This window comes from Plecotus auritus (assembly GCF_963455305.1).
Source record: "Plecotus auritus genome assembly, chromosome: 1".
Lineage (NCBI taxonomy): Eukaryota > Metazoa > Chordata > Mammalia > Chiroptera > Vespertilionidae > Plecotus > Plecotus auritus.
This window is the reverse complement of record NC_137770.1, coordinates 55458796-55477805: the sequence shown is the minus strand read 5'-3', so window position 1 is coordinate 55477805 and position 19010 is coordinate 55458796.

Genomic DNA, 19010 nt, shown 5'->3' with positions numbered 1-19010 from the left:
CAAACCAGCTGGCCCCCACCTGTGCACTAGGCCTCTATCCTATCTAATAAAAGAGTAATATGCAAATTGACCATCACTCAAACACACAAGCTGGCTGCCCCCATGTGGTCAAAGATCCTGCCCCCATGTGAACACAAGATGGCCGCCACAAGATAGCCAGCAGGGTAGGGAAGTTGGGAGGGACCAGGCCTGCAAGGGAGGGCAGTTAGGGGTGACCAGGCCTGCAGGGGAGCAGTTAGGAATCAATCAGGCTGGCAGGGGAGCAGTTAGGCATCTATCAGGCTGTCAGGGGAGTGGTTAGGGGGTGATCAGGCTGTCAGGCAGAAGCAGTTAGGGGCAATTAGGAAGGCAGGCAGTGAGCAGTTGGGAGCCAGCAGTCCTGGATTGTGAGAGGGATGTCCGACTGCCCGATCCTACCGGGATTGGGCCTAAATGGGCAGTCGGACATCCCTTGAGGGGTCCCAGATTGGAGAGGGTGCAGGCTGGGCTGAGGGACACACCCCCCATGCACGAATTTCATGCACTGGGCCTCTAGTTTTACTATAAGTTTAAGGCAAAAGTGAAGTCCCATAAGAAAATAAGTTATCTTGTATCATTTAAAAACTGTCAGTTTATTTGTGGGCCAGTCATTAATATATGTGCCAATATACTAGAAATATAGACCTAATAAAACTGGAGGTTATAGTAAGTCATTAATTAAGACTGACAGCTTTGGCAAACTGTCTGAATCAATTTTATAGACTCATGTCGAAGTGTTCTATAGTAGTTAGAAAGGTTTCTTTCAAAGGATAGCTTACAAAATTTAAAAAATTCATTTACTCCGAAGTTTATATAGACATAAAAATATGTATACTTAAATTGCTTCACCGAAGCCTCATGACCTGCCTTGTTGACACCATTTCCCACACTGTAAGTGGGAGATGAATATCCACAAAAGAGAATAAATGAAAAGTGGGTGCTACTTGTCCTCCTCCCTGGCTTCCAGCAGATGCTTCAAGGTAGCTTGATGAGGGGATGGTACTAAAAAGGCAGCCCATTGTTGAGAGATGAGAGAGCAGTGGGAGGTTAAGTCAGCATCAACATTAACTTAGGGGGCTGCTCTTTCAGACGGCTACCTGGCTGCCACTGTGTTACACTGCATGGCAATACGTTTTGGTATTAACATCCTACTGGGCCCAGTGCCCAAGACAAAAAACTTAGCAAAATGGTTTTGAGCACAAATGCTGGAGCCAAACTGCTTGGGGTTTTATTCTGCTTTTACCACTTATTTGCTGTGTGACCTACGATAGGTTACTTAACTTCTCTGTGTCCCAGTTCCATAATCTGTAGAATAGGTAGAGCATTAGGATCTCATAAGAGGGCTGTTGTGAGGATTAAGTGAGTTGATCAGTGTAAAAATGCTTAGAACATAATTTGGCACAATTTATTTGTGACAGAAAATAGGTTTACCTCAGTGTTCTCCAATTCCTTGAAAGCCTGAAATGAAGTCCACCTCCTGACTCTATACGCGTGAAGCTCTTTTAAAACTACAAACAAGCTTTAGTCAACCTCACTGCCTACTGGATTGTATTCAGAGTCTTCGGCCAAGTGCACAACCTCTTCCCTCTATTCCTCCATTTCCTGAACCTTACCTCCAGTCAGCCACTCCATTCCAGACACACAAAACTATTCACTCTTCCCCAAATCTGGCACTTTTCATGCTGTCAAACTTGTCTTATGCTGGTCCTTCTGCATGAGATGCGCATGCCTCTTTGTCTAGTTGGGGAACTCTGCTTCCTCAGATGCTTCCTCCTCAAAAAAGGCTTCCCTGACCCTTCTCTTTGCCTGTCCCTCCTTCCCTAGCATCACTCCTAATGATGAATTATTCACTCTTACATCCATCCCCCCATTGAAACTATTATATGTCATTACATTAGATGTTGCTCTAGTATACATTTCTAGAGGTCAGCTGTTTCCCCAAACATCTGGTAAATAAATATTTGTTGTATGAAGATTGTTGGTAATGCCTTATTATATAATATTGCCTTTCAATGCAGCCTCACCTTCCATCTTCAACTATTCGCATGGGTTTGGAGCTCCCAGAGAAACGTAGGTATTCTAGTTGAGTCTCTATCTGGGATCACCTGAATTGGCCCACGCACCCACACGGAGCCAACTCTCACAACTCCTTCCTGATAATTAGGAGGAAGCGGGACTTGAGCTTGAGCAGGATTCCAGCCCTGTCCTTCCTGGCCCAGCACTTGGCACAGACCACTCTACTTCGTGCTCCTGAAAACACTGCTCATTTGAAGAGGGCTATCTGCCTATTACAGTCTTTATTTCTCTGGAAACAAAGATAAGCACTAATTGCTGTATTTTGCATTTAAATATTATATTTAAGAAATGTATTAAAATATAGAACATGAGAGCTGTTCCCGACACCTATATTAATTGCTGCCTCTAACTCCTTCTCTTGTCTCTGGGAAAGGGAAAGCTCTCAGCAGGTGCTGTGTTCTTCCCTGACCAAGGCTCTGGGCTGAGGTGAGTGATTAAACAAGCGCCTGCCACAGGGGGCTGCTCTTTCAGACGGCTACCTGGCTGCCACTGTGTTACACTGCATGGCAATACGTTTTGGTATTAACATTCTTTACATGTTTTGAAGGTTTTTCTAGGGGGAAATTACTAATCATGACCACCTTGCTGTGACTAGAATCCACTTTCTTAAAGGAACTTTCTTTTCAGTTTCATATGTTTCCTTCTCAGGCGTTCAGAAAACGTAATATTGGCGCAGTTGGGGTCATGAGAATGGAAAGTGCTACTCATGATGGGTAGGTGCTTTTTTCCCTCATAAAGCTCTAATATATATTTTTAATTTCTTTATTGATTAAGGTGTTACATATGTGTCCTTATTCCCCCATTACCCTCCCTTTATGCCCCCCACTCATGCCCTCACCCCCCTGTTGTCTGTGTCCATTGGTTAGGCTTATAAGCATGCATACAAGTCCCTTTGGTTGTTCTAAGCTCTAATATTTTTAATCGAATCAACTATCACAATCAGCAGAAACCTGACTGAATAGCAAGAAAAGAAAATTTATTGAAGATGGTTTTTAGACATTGAGACAAACTAATGAAGTACTGTGGGTAGTTAAAGAGTTTTAAACTTACAAGTAAGGATTATTTCTTTGGAAGGTAAGTAAATGAGGGGCTAATATATTTTGATCATTTATTAAAATGCTTCTCCTATTTTCTATTATTATGACTGACATGCAGTTCAACAGACATCATTATGAACAGCAAGGAAAGAGAAATCTGAGGTGTCTCAATGATTGTCAACATGAAGCATTGAAGAGAGGGTGTGCGAGTCAACCCATGTTGTCCATTCCCGAAAAACAGGTTAACATGCTGTCCAAAATAAAAGCATTGGGGCCAGTGTTTAATGCCTCAGATTCTGAATGACTTTTTGTCTTAGGGCACATCCAACATGAGCTTTATTAAATATATTGTATTTGTTTTAAATTAAAGATAGATGTGCGCTTTCAAAGCATTCTGTAGTCACTGCCATCCCTGTAGCAGTGAGATGGAAATTAAAGTCCTCCAACTGGGTCATTTTGCCTCTCTTCACCCTATTTCATAGCCTGCCCTACAAATGCTACTTTAAGCTATAAGCCAGTTTTGTTGTGGATAAATGTTGGTGGTATAATTAGTTCGTTTCTTTTAAATCTTACTTTATTTAACACAATTATTTTTCCAGTTGTGCTATAAAAAGAAGAGGGGTGACGACTGACAACAAAACAAAGAGGCAGCCAACCGGATGGCAGATGATATTTGCAAACAATAGCTCCAACAAAGGTTTAATTTCCAAAATATATAAAGAACTCATAAAACTCAACACCAAACAAACAAACAACCCAATCACAAAGTGGGCAGAGAACCTGAAAATACATCTCTCCCAAGATGACATATGAACAGCCAACAGATATATGAAAATATGTTCAACCTCACTGGCAATTAGGGAAACAGAAATCAAAACTACAATGAGATACCACCTCATACCTATTAGATTGTCCATAGGACAAGCAATCACAAGTGTTGGAGAGGTTGTAGAAAAAAGGGAACCCCATTCACTGCTGGTGGGAACGTAGACTGGCACAACCACTATGAAGAGCAGTCTGGTGATTCCTCAGAAAATTAGGAATAGAACTACCCTATGATCCAGCAATCCCTCTCCTGGGGATATACCCGAAAAACTAGAAATCATGCATTTGCAAAGAGATATGCAAATATCTTTGTTCATTGCAGCATTATTCATGGTGGCCAAAACATGGTAACAAACAAAATGTCCCATGATAGAGGACTGGATAAAGAAGATATGTACATATACACAATAGAATACTGCTTAGCCATAAGAAAAAAATGAAATAGCACTATTTGTAGAAAATAAAAATAAAATAAAATGAGAAAAAAATAGTACCATTTGTAACAACATGGATAGACCTTGAGAACATTATGCTAAGTGAAATAAGTCAGTCGGAAAAAGCTAAGACCTATATGATTTCACTCATATGTGGGATATAAAACTGAAACACAAACAGCAGTGTGGTGGATGCTAGAGGGAAAGAGGTGGAAGGAGAAGGGGACCTAATATAAGGTGACAGGAGAAGATTTGACTTTGGGTGGCGGTACAGATCTTGTAACACAGAAACCTACACCATGCCCTAGCTGATTTGGCTCAATGGATAGAGCGTTGGCCTGCAGACTGAAGAGTCCCAAGTTCAATTCCAGCCAAGGGCACATGCCTGTTGAGGGCTCCATCCCCAGTAGGGGGTGTGCAGGTGCAGCAATCAATGGTTCTCTCATCATTGATGTTTTTATCTCTCTCTCCCTCTCCCTTCCTCTCTGAAATCAATAAAAATATATTAAAAAAATCTGAAACCTATATGTTCATGTTGACCAATGTCACTCCAATCAATTTAATAAATATATTTTTTAAAATTTATTAAAAATATATTTTATTGATATTTTACAGAGAGGAAGGGAGAGGGATAGAGAGCTAGAAACATCGATGAGAGAGAGAAACATCGATCAGCTGCCTCCTGCACACCTCCCACTGGGGATGTGCCTGCAACCAAGGTACATGCCCTTGACCGGAATTGAACCCGGGACCCTTCAGTCCGCAGGCCGACGCTCTATCCACTGAGCCAAACCGGTTTCGGCATAAATATTTTTTAAAAAAGAAAGAAGGCATACAACCCTTGGTGTGTGTGCAATTTTGTGCGGTGCACTTTCTCACACAAGTCTCTAAGGGAGTGTTATTTCTTCCATTTCATATACAAGGAAAGCATATCTTGAAGTGATTATATAGCTCTGGGTAGTAGAGTGAGGATTCAAACCCTTGTCTGTCCCCTGAAGTCCAGGTTCCTTCTACTACACCACGGGCTGGCAAACTATGCCTCTTGGTTGATAAAGTTTTATTGGGACACAGTCACATGCATTCATTTACCTACTATTTATGGATGCTTTTGTGCTATAATGGCAAAACTGAATGGTTATGAAATCAACAGATGGCCCACAACCCTAAAATATTTGCCATCTAGCCCTTTACAGAGAAAGTTTGCTGATTCTAAATAGTCCACTATTTCTCAGGAGCTGTCATTTGTACATTCCTAAATAATATATGGAAACAAGAACGTAGTGTTTTCTTTGTCTAACACTAGTGACCCAGTGCACGAATTCATGCACATTAAAAAGAAATTAGAAGGTGGCCAGCAGGGCAGGACTGGGCAAGATGGGCTGGACACATGCTGGAGCCAACCTTTCACGGTCCCTCCATGGTGTCTGTGGAGTGAGAAGGGTCCCTCCGGCAGGTGGGGTCCCTCAGCCTGGCCTGCGGGGGTTGGGCTGAAACTGGCTCTCCGACATCCCCTGAGTGGTCCCGGAGTGCAAGAGGGCACTCTTCAAAATTGCTGTCGTACAGGGTGTCAAATGCAAACGTAAGTGTGCAGCAAACCAGATTCGGGGCCAACAGTGCCCCAGCAACAACATAACCCATGGCTGAAGGAGGAATTGCGTGGCCCCACGAGGAACCAGGCCCACTCCTCTCTGGTTTCAGGGTGCGTCACCAGAGAACCACCTCTGCCAAGTCACCGCAGCTCAGTAGCTCCTGAGTTGAGTGTTTGCCTCCTGGTGATCAGTGTGCATCATAGCAACCAGTAGACACTTAGCATATTAACCTTTTATATATATACTAGAGGCCCTGTGCATGAAATTTGTGCATGGAAGGGGGGTTCACTCAGCCCAGCCTGCATCCACTCCTATCGGGGACCCCTTGGGAGATGTCCGACCACCGGTTTAGGCCCCATCCTTGTCGGTTGGACACCCCTCTCACAATCTGGGACTGCTGGCTCCTAACCACTCACCTGTCTGCCTGCCTGATTGCCCCTAACCCCTCTGCCTGCCTGCCTGATCACCCCTAACCTCTCTGCCTGTCTGCCTGATCGCCCCTAACTGCCCTCCCTTGCCAGCCTGATAGAGCACCCAACTGCTCTCCCCTGTCAGCCTAATCTCACCCCTAACTGCCACTGCCTGCCTGATCACCCCTAACTGCCCTCCCCTGCCAGCCTGATCTCGCTCCAACTGCCCTCCTCTGCCGGCCAATTTGGTTCTGATTGGTCAGTTTCTATGCCACGGCAACCCAGCACTGACTTCAGGTCTGATCAAGCCTTTGGTCGTAATGGTTGTTATGACCTGGATCTTTATTATATAGACTAGTGGCCTGGTGCACAAAATTCATGCACGGGGGGGAGGGGTGTCCCTCAGCCCAGCCTGCACCCTCTCCAATCTGGGACCCCTTGGGTGATGTCCAACTGCTGGCAATCCAGGACTGCTGGCTCCTAACCGCTCACCTGCCTGCTTGTCTGATCGCCCCTAACCACTCTGCCTACTGGCCTGCTCACCCCCAAATGCCCCCCCCTGCCTACCTGTTCACCCCCAACTGGCGCCCCCTGCTTGCCCCAACTGCCCCTCCCCCCCCCCGCTGGCCTGATCACCCCCAACTGCCCTCCCATCCTGGCCTGATCACCCGTAACCACCTTTGCCTTGGCCCCACCACCATGGCTTTGTCTGGAAGGACGTCTGAAAGGTCTCCCAGTCTAATTAGCATATTACCCTTTCTTTAGCTAGACTAGAGGCCCGGTGCATGAAATTCATGCACTCGGTGGGGGGGGGGGGGGTCCCCCAGCCTGGCCTGTGCGCTCTCACAGTGTGGGAGCCCTGCAATTGATTGCCCCAAAGAGGTAGGCCAGAGCCGGGGGTTCTGCCTCTGTACCATGCATGCAGCGTCAAGCCTCTGCCCACCTGTGTACACCTCACCGCACACACAGCCCTGCCCACCCGTGCACTCCTGCTGTGCACACAGCCTCCTGGTGATCGCTCATTATGGTGTGAGGGCGTCAAGGCATGAAGGCATCATGACCATTAGCATATTAGCTCTTTATTATATAGGACTAGAGGCCCAGTGGATGAAAATTTGTGCACTGGGGAGGGGGGGAGCCCGCAGCCCAGCCTGCCCCCTCTTACAGTCCGGGAGCCCTCAGGGTATGTCCTACTGACAGCTCCCATGGGGACTGGGCCTAAGCTGCAGTCTGGCCTCCCTCTGCGGGAGGTGACCAGGCCAATCAGGGGAAGGTCCCACCCCCATCACCCCACTGCTGCTGCCACTGCCAGCCTCCTGCCCTCAGTCCTCGCAGCTGCCGCCATGGTCACCTGCCCTCAGCCTTCACAGCCGCTGTGGCTGCAGACTGCCCTTGACCCTCACAGCTGCTGTGGCTTTGTCCGGAAGGACGTCTGGAAGACATCCGGTCTATGTGGTCTAATTAGCATATTACTCTTTTATTAGTATAGACTAGAGGCCCAAAGCACAAATTCATGCATGGGTGGGGTCTGGCAGGCCCAGCCCCAATCAGGGTGGATTGGGGCCAGGCCTGTTGGGAGGAGGAGACAGCAGGAGGTTGACCAGCCGGCCAGCCCCTATTGGGGCCTGATCAGGACCTGGCTGACTGGGGGAGGGGCTATGGGCAATTGGCCAGCGGGCCCAACTTCTGATTGGGGGGGCCTATTAGAGGTGGGGCCAGCCATGGGGAGGGGCTGTGGGTGGTGGGCCAGCTGGCCCCGCCCCTGAATGGGGTGGCGGGGGGATGATCAGGGGTCAGCAGCTGGGGAAGGGGCCATGGGAGGTTGGCTGCCAGCCCTACCCCCGATTGGTATTGGGGGGGCAATCAGGGGCAGAGCTGGCTGGGGGGAGGGGCCACAGGCAGTTAGCCAGCCAGTCCTGCCCCTGATTGGAGTGGGGGTGGGGCCACTGGCTGATCGGGGTGGTGGTGGGGGTGATCTGGGGTGGGGCTGGCTGAGGGGAGGAGCCGAGGGAGGTTTTCCAGCTAGCCCCACCCCCAGATGGCTGGTTGGCTGGCCAGAGTGGGCGTCATAGTGACTGGTCATTCTGGTCATTATGGCGTTCTGGTCGCTGGCTTTTCATATATATATATATATATATATATATATATATATATATATATATATATATAGACTGTTTCTTTTCAAAATTTCAATATTGATATTGAAACTCTCCATAAAAATTTCAGAACACTGCCCTAACCGGTTTGGCTCAGTGGAGAGAGCATTGGCCTGCAGACTGAAAGGTCCCAGGTTCGATTCCGGTCAAGGGCATGTACCTTGGTTGCAGGCACATTCCCAGTGGGGAGTGTGCAGGAGGCAGCTGATCGATGTTTCTCTCTCATTGATGTTTTTAACTCTCTATCCCTCTCCCTTCCTCTCTGTAAAAAAATCACTAAAATAGATTAAAAAAACAGATAAAAAAATTTCAGAACACTGGAAGGTAACAAAGAAGAAAACAATGATCTCTTATAATCCTGCTCTTTAGAGATAACTATGGCTATCCTTTGAAATGGTTTCTATGTTTCCCTGTGTATATGTAATTTTTTTTCAAAAATGAAATCTCATAATGCTGACTTATTTGAGTTTTCACTGAATACATTTTCCCATGCCAACAAATATACATTCACATCATTATTTTAATGGTTGCATAGTATTTGATTTTAGGATTTCACCATAATTCATGTAGCTGGTGAGTTATTTTTTTTTAAAGCTGTTGAGTTTTTGTTTATTTGCAGAAAGGAAGAGAAACTCAACAAGATGCTTAATGCTTGAATAAGTTAGGACTAAAAGAACACTTTCCAAATTTATTAAGATTTCTTAATTATCGTGATATTGTAGGTTTATTTATAACTTAATCTAGTGTTGGGCCCATTTGAATGCAGAAAGATTTTGAGAAGTGTCTGGTATTTCACCCCAGACGCTAGCATCTGCGAGGGCTAGATGACTACTTTCCAGGGACCCATGTCCAAGTGAGCATTTTATATGTGAGACCAGCACTGGTGATATATTGCTAGTTCTATGCCTGAATGTTTTACTTCCCTTGTTATGTTAAAAGGGAGGCAGGCATGCTGTTTGATTACACAGCATAATTAGATTGTTATACCAAATAATAGCCACATCTACCTAGTGTTTTGGCCTGGAATATAAAACAGTACTTGGTATTGTAAAATAGGGGAATGCTAGAGACCGTTAAATACAAACTCTTCATTTTATAAACAAGAAAATGGAGCTCAGAGAGCCAATGTCTAGAACAGTACTCTTTTCACTATTAAGTGTTTTTGTGAAGGTTTAGAAACAGCCAGTTCTTATTTTTGAATGAACTTTTACTTGGACTGCCAATCTATAACATGGGTAAAAGGAGAGGTGCTCTGGCTGAAGAGGATGGAGGTATCCACCTGGCCTTCTCTTGTCCCCAGATGTGGCCCCCTGCGCTCCATACCGCCAGCACTAATCTTGATACTTGCTGGGTCTTGAACCCCAAATTGGACTCATTTCACATGGCTCCTTTGTGCTCTCCTAACATCCCCTTTGCTATGCTAAAAGAATTTTCTCTCTGGAAGTCCTTTGATTGGGAGTGATCTTCTCCCTTGTAGTCAAACATCTCCAGTTAGGAGCGGAGGAATAACATGGGAAGTTAAATGCATAAAAGCATTTGTTTCATGCAGACTGAGTCTTAAAAGTCAGAAAAAAGGCACTTTCCTTTGATTTTGTTCCAACTTCAGAGCAATGTTCGGGTGCTGAATATTATGTTATTAATGGTCAAATGTATTCGATGAAATATTCATTTTTGCTATTCAGTGGCACTTTGCCACAGGAGTGATCACAAAAAATTTACTGTAATTTTAGGGACATTTTTATTTTAACATTTTATGAAAGGTGAAGCATTCTATTACCTAATCCTATGGCATAAATGAGAATTATTAAAACCCATCTAGATTATTACTTCATTGATGTTTTTCACCTGCACATTCTATAATATATGATGTTTATCTTGGAATGATAATACCTAGCAGCACAAAAAGAAAATTGAAAACCAGATCTTCTCTAAGAGAAAAGCAAGATCATTATGTAAACAGCAGCCGGGTCTCATCCAGAATATGTCACATAAATATCACACCATCAAACAAGAAATGTAAATTATTGTACATAGGCTGTAATTGAAAATTGTATTATACATTAGTGGAGCTGCTCATTTATCTCATCACAATCATTCCCATAAAATCTCATTTAGGAAAGTTGAGTGCAATTCAGGGGAGGTGGCTCAGGGAGTTTCAATCATGGACATCTGTTTGGACTGAGAGCTCAGCAAGGTCTATGAGCCCATTTTTGTTGCTCCTCAAGCAAAAAAATCCCTGGGATTATCTTTATCTGAACTGACTAGTCTCTTAACTGGGGAGGAGACATGAGATCAGCCAGCATTCATGACCTTGTTTCTAATTCCTGGTTTGAAGACAATATTCTATTTGGGATGCTATCTAAATGTGTTCTGGGTTTTCTCACCCCTCTCTGAGCTCTCTGTGATTACCCCTCTCTGTAGTCCCTTACGTTCATTCATTTGTTAAAATATTTTTTTTTATTAAAAAAAATACATAATTAGCACCTTACATGCCTAGGCTTTGTGCTATGAGCTGATGCAACAGAGTTGAAACAGTCTCCCTGCCTTCAAGGTGCTGTCAGTCTAGTGGGGTTAATAGAAGTCATCAAACAATCACATCGACATTCGTGTAATTTCAAATTGCGATGGATGCAATTTGAAAAGGAAAGATAGTGTTATGAGAACACTAGAGGCCCGGTGCACGGGATTTGTGCACTGGTGGGGGGGCGTGGCCTGTGGGGATCGGCCAGCTGTGGGAGTGCTGCTCATCCTGGTCAGCTGAGTGGTGCTCCCACTGTGGGAGTGCACTGACCACTGCGGGGGCAGCTCCTGCATTGAACATCTGCCCCCCGGTGGTCAGTGCGCATCATAGTGACTGGTCGACCGGTCATTCTGGTCGTTCTGCTGTTCGATCGCTGGGCTTTTATATACATAGAGAGAACAGGTCTAGTTTGTGGGGAGCATTACCTAGGAGTGATAATGGGTGGGGAAGGAACACATACCAGGCAGAGGGGACACTATATGTAAAGGCTTGGAGGGAGAAGGAGGTAGAGCTGTTAAAGAGAAAACTGCAGGCCCAAAATGGCACCACTTGTATGTACTAAAAGCCCGTGATACCAAACCTAGATTAAAACCTGATCTAATTGCAGTTTCAATTTTTCCTAGAAATGTAATCTTAACTGGTCTGGAATTTTCTGGTCAAGCACTAGTAAGATAATTTGTCCCAGGGGTTGGGGGACTCTCCATCATGTGCTGGGGGGCAGTGAGGGAGAGGGAGGAATCAAGAAGAGGCAATCTGCATAATAAAAACCCTTCCTGTTTTCTCTCTTGCCTTTCCCCCCAAAAAATATGTTGGGCTCAAAATTAATTTTCTTTTGTGAATAGCTTTCCACCCTTCTTCCTATAGAAACTTCCCATTTTGTATACACTCCACCCCCTTAGCCTTTCTAGTTGCTAGATGGGATGCTGTCTGATTCATGAATCGCTAATAAAGCCAATGAGATCTTCAAATTTACTTGGCTGAATTTTGTTTTTTTTAAAGCACAAGAAACACTGAGATGAGGTTGGTGCAGGTGGAGTCAGGGAATAAGGGTGAAAGATTGCCAGACGAGGCTGGAAGCTGATGACGGTGGGGAGGAGCAACAGCCTGCAAAGCCATATAGGTTGAGTTAAGGATTTGGGGCTGAATTGTAAATGCAACTGGAAACCACTGAAAAATTTTAGATTGTAGGGGATGGGGAGATGAGATAGAAGGAATACACAATCTGATTTGCATTTTAAAAGATTCCTCAGGTTACAGATGATGAGCAGAGTAGGGACACCAGTTTGGAGGCTATTGCAATGTAGAGGGAATAGTGGTAGCCCAGGAAAAGACTGATATAGAAGGAAATGGAGAGAAGATTCTGTATTTGCAAGATATTTAAGAGTTAAAATCAACAGGACTGGGGATGGATTGGTGCTGGGGGGCAGTGAAGGAGAGGGAGGAATCAGAGATGCCTCCTGGGTGTGTGCCTTGAGTATGTGGATATAGGGCGTTGCTATTCCTTGAGACAGGGAGCAGGAAGGAGGACCAGCAGCCTTACTGTGCCACCTCATATCCCTCCTTTGCTGTACTTTTGCTATAAACAAATGATAAGTTGTGGACCATAGCTCTTCCCCATAACGACGACAAATGAAGGGGCTGGATCTACTTCCCAGCAGTCTCTGAGACAGCACCATGAATTCCCTTTCTAAATTTATCAATATAAAGTGTGTTAATGGATATTAATATTAGGTCATGGTAAATATGAATTCAGTTGTATTTGAATCTATCACCAACTGACAAGAGAGCTTCCCTAGCATCCTCTTAGATTTTCAATGGATAAAATATAAAGGCTTTAAAAAATTTCCTCTTTGCAATGTCTTGATTATGTATTCTGATGAGCGAGAGTCTATTTTTGAACCATCGTGAACAATAATAATCATAATACATTTTCATTTATGGACAATCCATGCCTGAAGGCCTCTCGGCATTTAAACAGAAAACAATGAAGAGAGTAACTTATAATCAAACAAGGCAATATGCCCAAATAAATAAATCCCAGAGTCATCCCATAAATAAACACTGGTACTCAGGACTCAACATTAAAGAAATGCTATATAAGAAACTGGCAAAGATTAAAAAGAAGAGTTATAATTATTCTTCTCACCTGGAAGTACACTGAGCTAATTATTAGGATAGAGGCTGGACCTCTGGTGAACTACACACATTATTGTTGGATGTCGTGGGCACCTCTCTAATTGAAGCCTGCCTATCATCATTTGCTAGTCTCACCAAGAGAAGGAGCACAGATATGCCAATTCCCAGCTTACCCTGCAGCAAGACACAGGCCTGAGAGCTAGGTTCCTGCAATCAGATCCACCAGTGGGAGCCTTCAATTCACCTGAGCCACCTAAGAAAACACCTGTGTGTAGCCTTCCCATTTTTGCTGTTGTGGTTGGTGGCACAGGTGCCCAGCTTTTGGTGCAATAAAGGCAACGGGGGACTTAGCTAAGTGATTTCAAGCATAAACTTCTGGTGCAGACCTGGTAGTGGAAGCAGAGAGAAGCAGTAGCCTATGTGGTCAAGGCGGCAGCAGCAATGGCGAGCTCTCACCTGGCCAGGTATGTTAGGGGATTGAGGCCTTCTGCTGGTCCTCCAGTCCTTTCAGACCAGTTCTCTAAATTACCACTGGGTGTCCTACACCACCCTTTCTGATGAACACCTCACTTCAACAACTTGTCACCTTTTACTATATTTGCTTTATCCCTATCTCCATATATGTGTGTATTTTTACTTTACCCTTATTTTTTGCTATACCATTTGAAAGTTGTCCATTTGAAGTTAACCTTTTACTCCTAAATACTTGAGTGCATCTCCTAAGCATAAGTGTAATCTCCCACAAAACCACAAAACTGTTATCAAAACTAAGGAAATTGATGTTAATTTCATAATACTATCCAGAATACAGTTTTTATTTCAATACCTCCAGTCTGAGAATATCTATTATAACTATTTTTTCCCCCAAAACAGGATTCAATCTAGGACCAATATTATAACTGGTGGTCATCTCTCTTTAGTCTGTTTTAGTCTAGAGTATCTCTAACTTTTAAAAATTTATCATGACATTGACTTTTTGAAGGGTAAAACAGTTGTCTCATAGGCTTGCTTACATTCCTGATTAGTCTCATAGTTTTTACATTGTGGCATTTGATTTATTCCTCTCTCTTCTTGTATTCCCTGTACGTCTGAAGTTAGGGCTTGAGTCCTGGTTAGACTGAAGTTTACATTTTATGGCTGTGTGTATTACACACTGATAGTGTTCCACTATTGGTGACACTAGATTTGATCACTTGGTTAGCATGGTCATCACCAGATCTGTCCACAATAAATATGTGCTTTTCCCCCTTTTGCAAGTAATCTTGTAGTAAGTTATCTGTGCTTTAGAAATCAACTGTGAATACCCTGTTCTTCAACAACATTTTGCCTTCTGATTTTAGTATCCACTGGTAATTTTTGCCTGGCAATATCTTTATAAAAAACCAGCCCAGCTGGTATGGCTCAGTGGTTGAGAGTCGACCATGAACCAAGAGGTCACAGTTTGATTCCCCATCAGGGGCACATGCCCGCATTGTGGGCTTGATCCCTGGTAGGGGTGTGCAGGAGGCAGCCAATTGATGTTTCTCTGTCATCAATGTTTCTATCTCTTTCTCCCTTCCTGTCTCTCTAAAATCTATAAAAAAATATTTAAAACAACAACAACAAACTCCTTTTCTCCTTTATCAGCCAAAGTTAGTCTCTGTTGCTTGCAACCAAGACTCTGACTTGGTAAGCCACCCCCTATTCGTAAGAAACAGCATGGAATCAGAAGGCCTGAGAGCGAGTATAGGCTTATTCACTGGCTGTCACTCTGAGCAAGTGCTTGGTCCTATGTGTGGCTCTGACAGCCAGTCTCAGGGCACTGTCCTGAATTTGGCTGAACTTTTACTTCTCCCCTTGAGGTCCATGACTCTTCCCATTTATGCCCTTCTTTTGCTCGGCCCATTTTCACATTCAGGGAGTGGTGGGACAGTGGGAAAGGGGAAGGAACAAATGGGACAAGGGCTGGGGATTTCCACTACACCCCACACAGGCTGGCCAGACAAGCCTAAGGAATCTGATTGCTCCAGTTCTCAGGCATCGGCTTTCCATGGATTCAAAGAACTACACAATGCAGCCTCCTCTTTGGGGAACTCAGCTGGGTGGACTGTAGGGCAGGGCAGCTTTTGTTGGATGCCTCCATGTGGATTTCTCACTTTCAGCTCAGCCTGTCTTCTCTTCTTCATTGTGAGCCCCTTGAGGAAAATGAAGCACTGATACATAGTGGACACATTCAGTGTTACTGAGTGGATGATGAGTAAATACCAACTCATGTGCAGATATAATCACCCACACATTTACACCTTTCTTGACCCCCAAAAGCAATGCTTTTAAGAAATGGTACAACACATATAGCCGAAGAAACTGAGACACCATGAGGTCAACTCAGTTGCCAAGTTTCTAGTTAGTCAACGGCAGAGGTAGAAGCCAGTTTCCAATTACTGGACTATTCTGTTCATCATAACTAAGTTCTGTGAAAAGCCGTCATCCAGAGCTGCTGTGAAGAAGCACACACTGCCCACATGAAGCCTTTCTTACACTGTAGCCGCCTCTCACCCTGAGCCATTGCCCCATAGCTGGACCAATAACTTGCAGAGCCTCCAGGCCTCATTGGGCTGGGTGGAGGTGACCCCGAAGGTCGTGCGTCTATTGCCAATTCCCGGACATGCCCTCAGTTTTTAGTGTAATTGATGTGTCATAGGCTTCATTCTGTGATTTGTTAGGGCCTCATTGATTAACGGGGGGCTGACAGAGCTCAGTGTTTTTCTGCTGTTCTCTCTGGCAGGAATGTTTGTTCAGCAAACAAGAAGGAAGGGGGTAGGGATGAAAGCACAGACACTCTGACTCGGGGTGGATCTTTCCTCCCCTCTCTCTGGGCACCAAGGAATCAGCTGTGGCTGGATTCACCTGGAGGCGCTTGATGATGTGGGTCCCACTATGACTGGTTCCTACAGATCCCTAGGGGACCTACAGTGGCCTCCTTCAGTTTTATGGGTAACCGGAGGCTTGCAAGAATGTATGAAAAGTTACTGACTGGCACTTTAGACAAAACAAAACAAAATGAAATAAAATGCAGCCTGTTGGCAAAACGAATCGACGGTGATCAAGGAATAGTTTCTCTGGAGTGTGTATTGGTAGGGAAGGGGCAGGAATAAACCTGTGATGATGGAAGGGTTTTACATCTTGATCTGGGTGGTGGTTACAACGAGTATATATACGTGTGTGTGTGTGTGTGTGTGTGTGTGTGTGTGTGCGCGCGTGTGTGTGTGACAAATCATTGAGATGTACAGTTAGGATTTATGAACTTTACTCTGCATTTGCTATCATTATTTAATTTCTTCTTAAAATATAGCTTGTTGTAATGAGAAGAACATTGCATTCAAGGCCACCTTCTTCCCATTGTTCACATACTGACTGTCTCCACTTCTGTGAGGCCTTCAGTGGCTGCACAGCCGCTGTCTCCTCCACACTCTATCCAATTACCTGGTTAATTTTCTTCACTGCACTTATCGTCTGAATAGAGCTTATTCATTAATGTACTTGTTGGCTATCTCTTACCACTAGAATGTAAATCCTGAGATGGCAGTGGTTTTGATTGCCTGGTTTCCTGTGGAATCACCCACAGGAAGTACATGCTGATTATCTGACTGACTGACATGGAGATACTTAAGCTGATATTGGGACTCTGTTATAGGGTGAGTGCTAACAAAATAAGATCAGGAGATTAAATAATGCAGGATTGTGGCCAAAGCTGTGTTCCAGTTCACCAAGCCAAGGTCCAACATACATGCCAGAAAACAGAGTTGTGGTCAAAATCGGGCAGGCGTGGTCATTGGGCCAGCTATACGGGCAACTAAGATGTTCTGGGCCAGCAATGCACACTCCAGCCAACAAATGGTCATTTAGGCATGTCGGTTTAGGGGTATGAACCTGCTTTGTGAGGTTAGAAGACGGGTAGTTCTCAACCAGGGCAATTTTACTTTCTAGGGGATATCTGACAATGCCTGGAGACATTTTAGTTGTGACAGTTATGGGTGCATCCGGTGCATAGAGGCCAGAGATACTATTAGACATCCCACACTGCACAGAGCAACTCCCCCCGTCCCCGCCCACCCCCATCAAAGAATTATCCAAAGTATCAATAGCACCCAGATTGAGAATGCTGAAATGGAGGACAGGCGGACCCTCTATGAAGTAGGGAGAGGTTGGGATCCCTGCTCTGGAAATGTGCAAATATGAAGCTTTTCCACTGTAGGAGGCAAACGCCCCAGCATTTCCAGGGGGGGAGAAAGAGTCCAGCTACAAGCATTCTATCCAAATTCTATCCAATAAAATATTTGATTTTATGGATATCCCTTTCTCCACAAGCACAGGCCGACCAGCATTTAAACATATTTTACAGTGGCATTCTGGAATTTAAAACATAAAACTAGTTTGAGTTTTTCTTCCTGGATGAGCTCCTAGCTCCTGGCAGTTCTGTCTGACAAGTAGTCATTCTCGGGCTCCAGGCCAATTTCTTTAATGAATCTCTCTAATTTAATTCATATTTCCCCACCTCTCTATTAAGTACCACCCAGGCTCATCGAGCCTGATATTTGAACCAAACACATTTAATGACTGTCCCTTCATTAAACATTACAAGCTCTTTAAGGCCTTGGCAGGCGGCTGCCCCATGGGATAACCTAGCACCCCGGCAAAGTCAACAGTCAGTGCCAAGTTCATCCCTCTGCTCCTTGTCTTACAGCTGGGGCTGGAGCCCCATGGGCAAGACAGGCTTTATCGCTGGGGAAGCATAAGTTTTCCAGTCCAATGGGTGCTGCGCTCTGGCCATATCTCATGCCTTGACACTAGATGTCAGCGAAGGGTAATTGTTGTCTCAATTTAGAGGCCAGCTCAGGTAGCTGCTGGCACCTTCGGTTCATGTTTTATAGCAAAGGTGAAGTATGGCTCCATTCCCACCCCACACATATATTACAATAAAAGGGGATATCGGCGCCTGGTGTTTTTAAAGGCTACTCATAAAAGATGAATAACGAGGCAGTTTAAAGCTAAAAGACAGCTGCCAAGCTCAATGGCCATGATGGATGCCGAACACCCAGTGCGGAGAAACCCGTTCCTCCGAGACCACCATCCAAAAAATTAATTACTCCAATTCAGCATCTTTAAATGTGCCACTTAATATACTGCTACCATAATTAAATTTCCAGCCCTGTGACCTTGAGACCATTTCCTGAGATAATAAATGAGATCAAGGTTTAATTGATGCGGATGCAAGTAGAAACTGTCCAAGGATGCAAAGAGCTTCGAGCTTCGAGTCAAGGTTGGGGGTGGGGTGGGGCTGGGGTGCCCAGGTGGGGCAGACCTCGGCCATAGTGCCAAGCTCATCCTCTGGGGCAGGGCTGTCCCCTGAATTTCCTGAGTTTGGCAACCAGGACAGCATAGAGAGGTGGAAACACCCTGAATTGGGAGCCAGGAGGCTACAGTTCTGGTCGGAGCTGTGCTGGGAACATTCTGTTTGACCTCCAACGAGTCACTTGTTCCTGGGCATTGGAAGCTGTTCTCTGTAGAAAGATAGGCTGGACAACATGCTCTTCACTGTTCTTTCTAGCCCTAGTGGTCCATAATTTTTGACATTGATGAGAGAACCATGTTAGCTGCCCCTTTCCCTCCTAGCAACAGCTCTGCCCCCTCCCCTCAGCTATCCTTTAGAAACTGTATGGTAAGCAGTTACGTTTTGTGTCAACTTCTGGGGGTTAAGGGTGGTGATGGGGGAGAATGGGTTTTGCTAGTTTCTCCCCCTGTAGAATGTCACTGTCATAATAGCCAGGT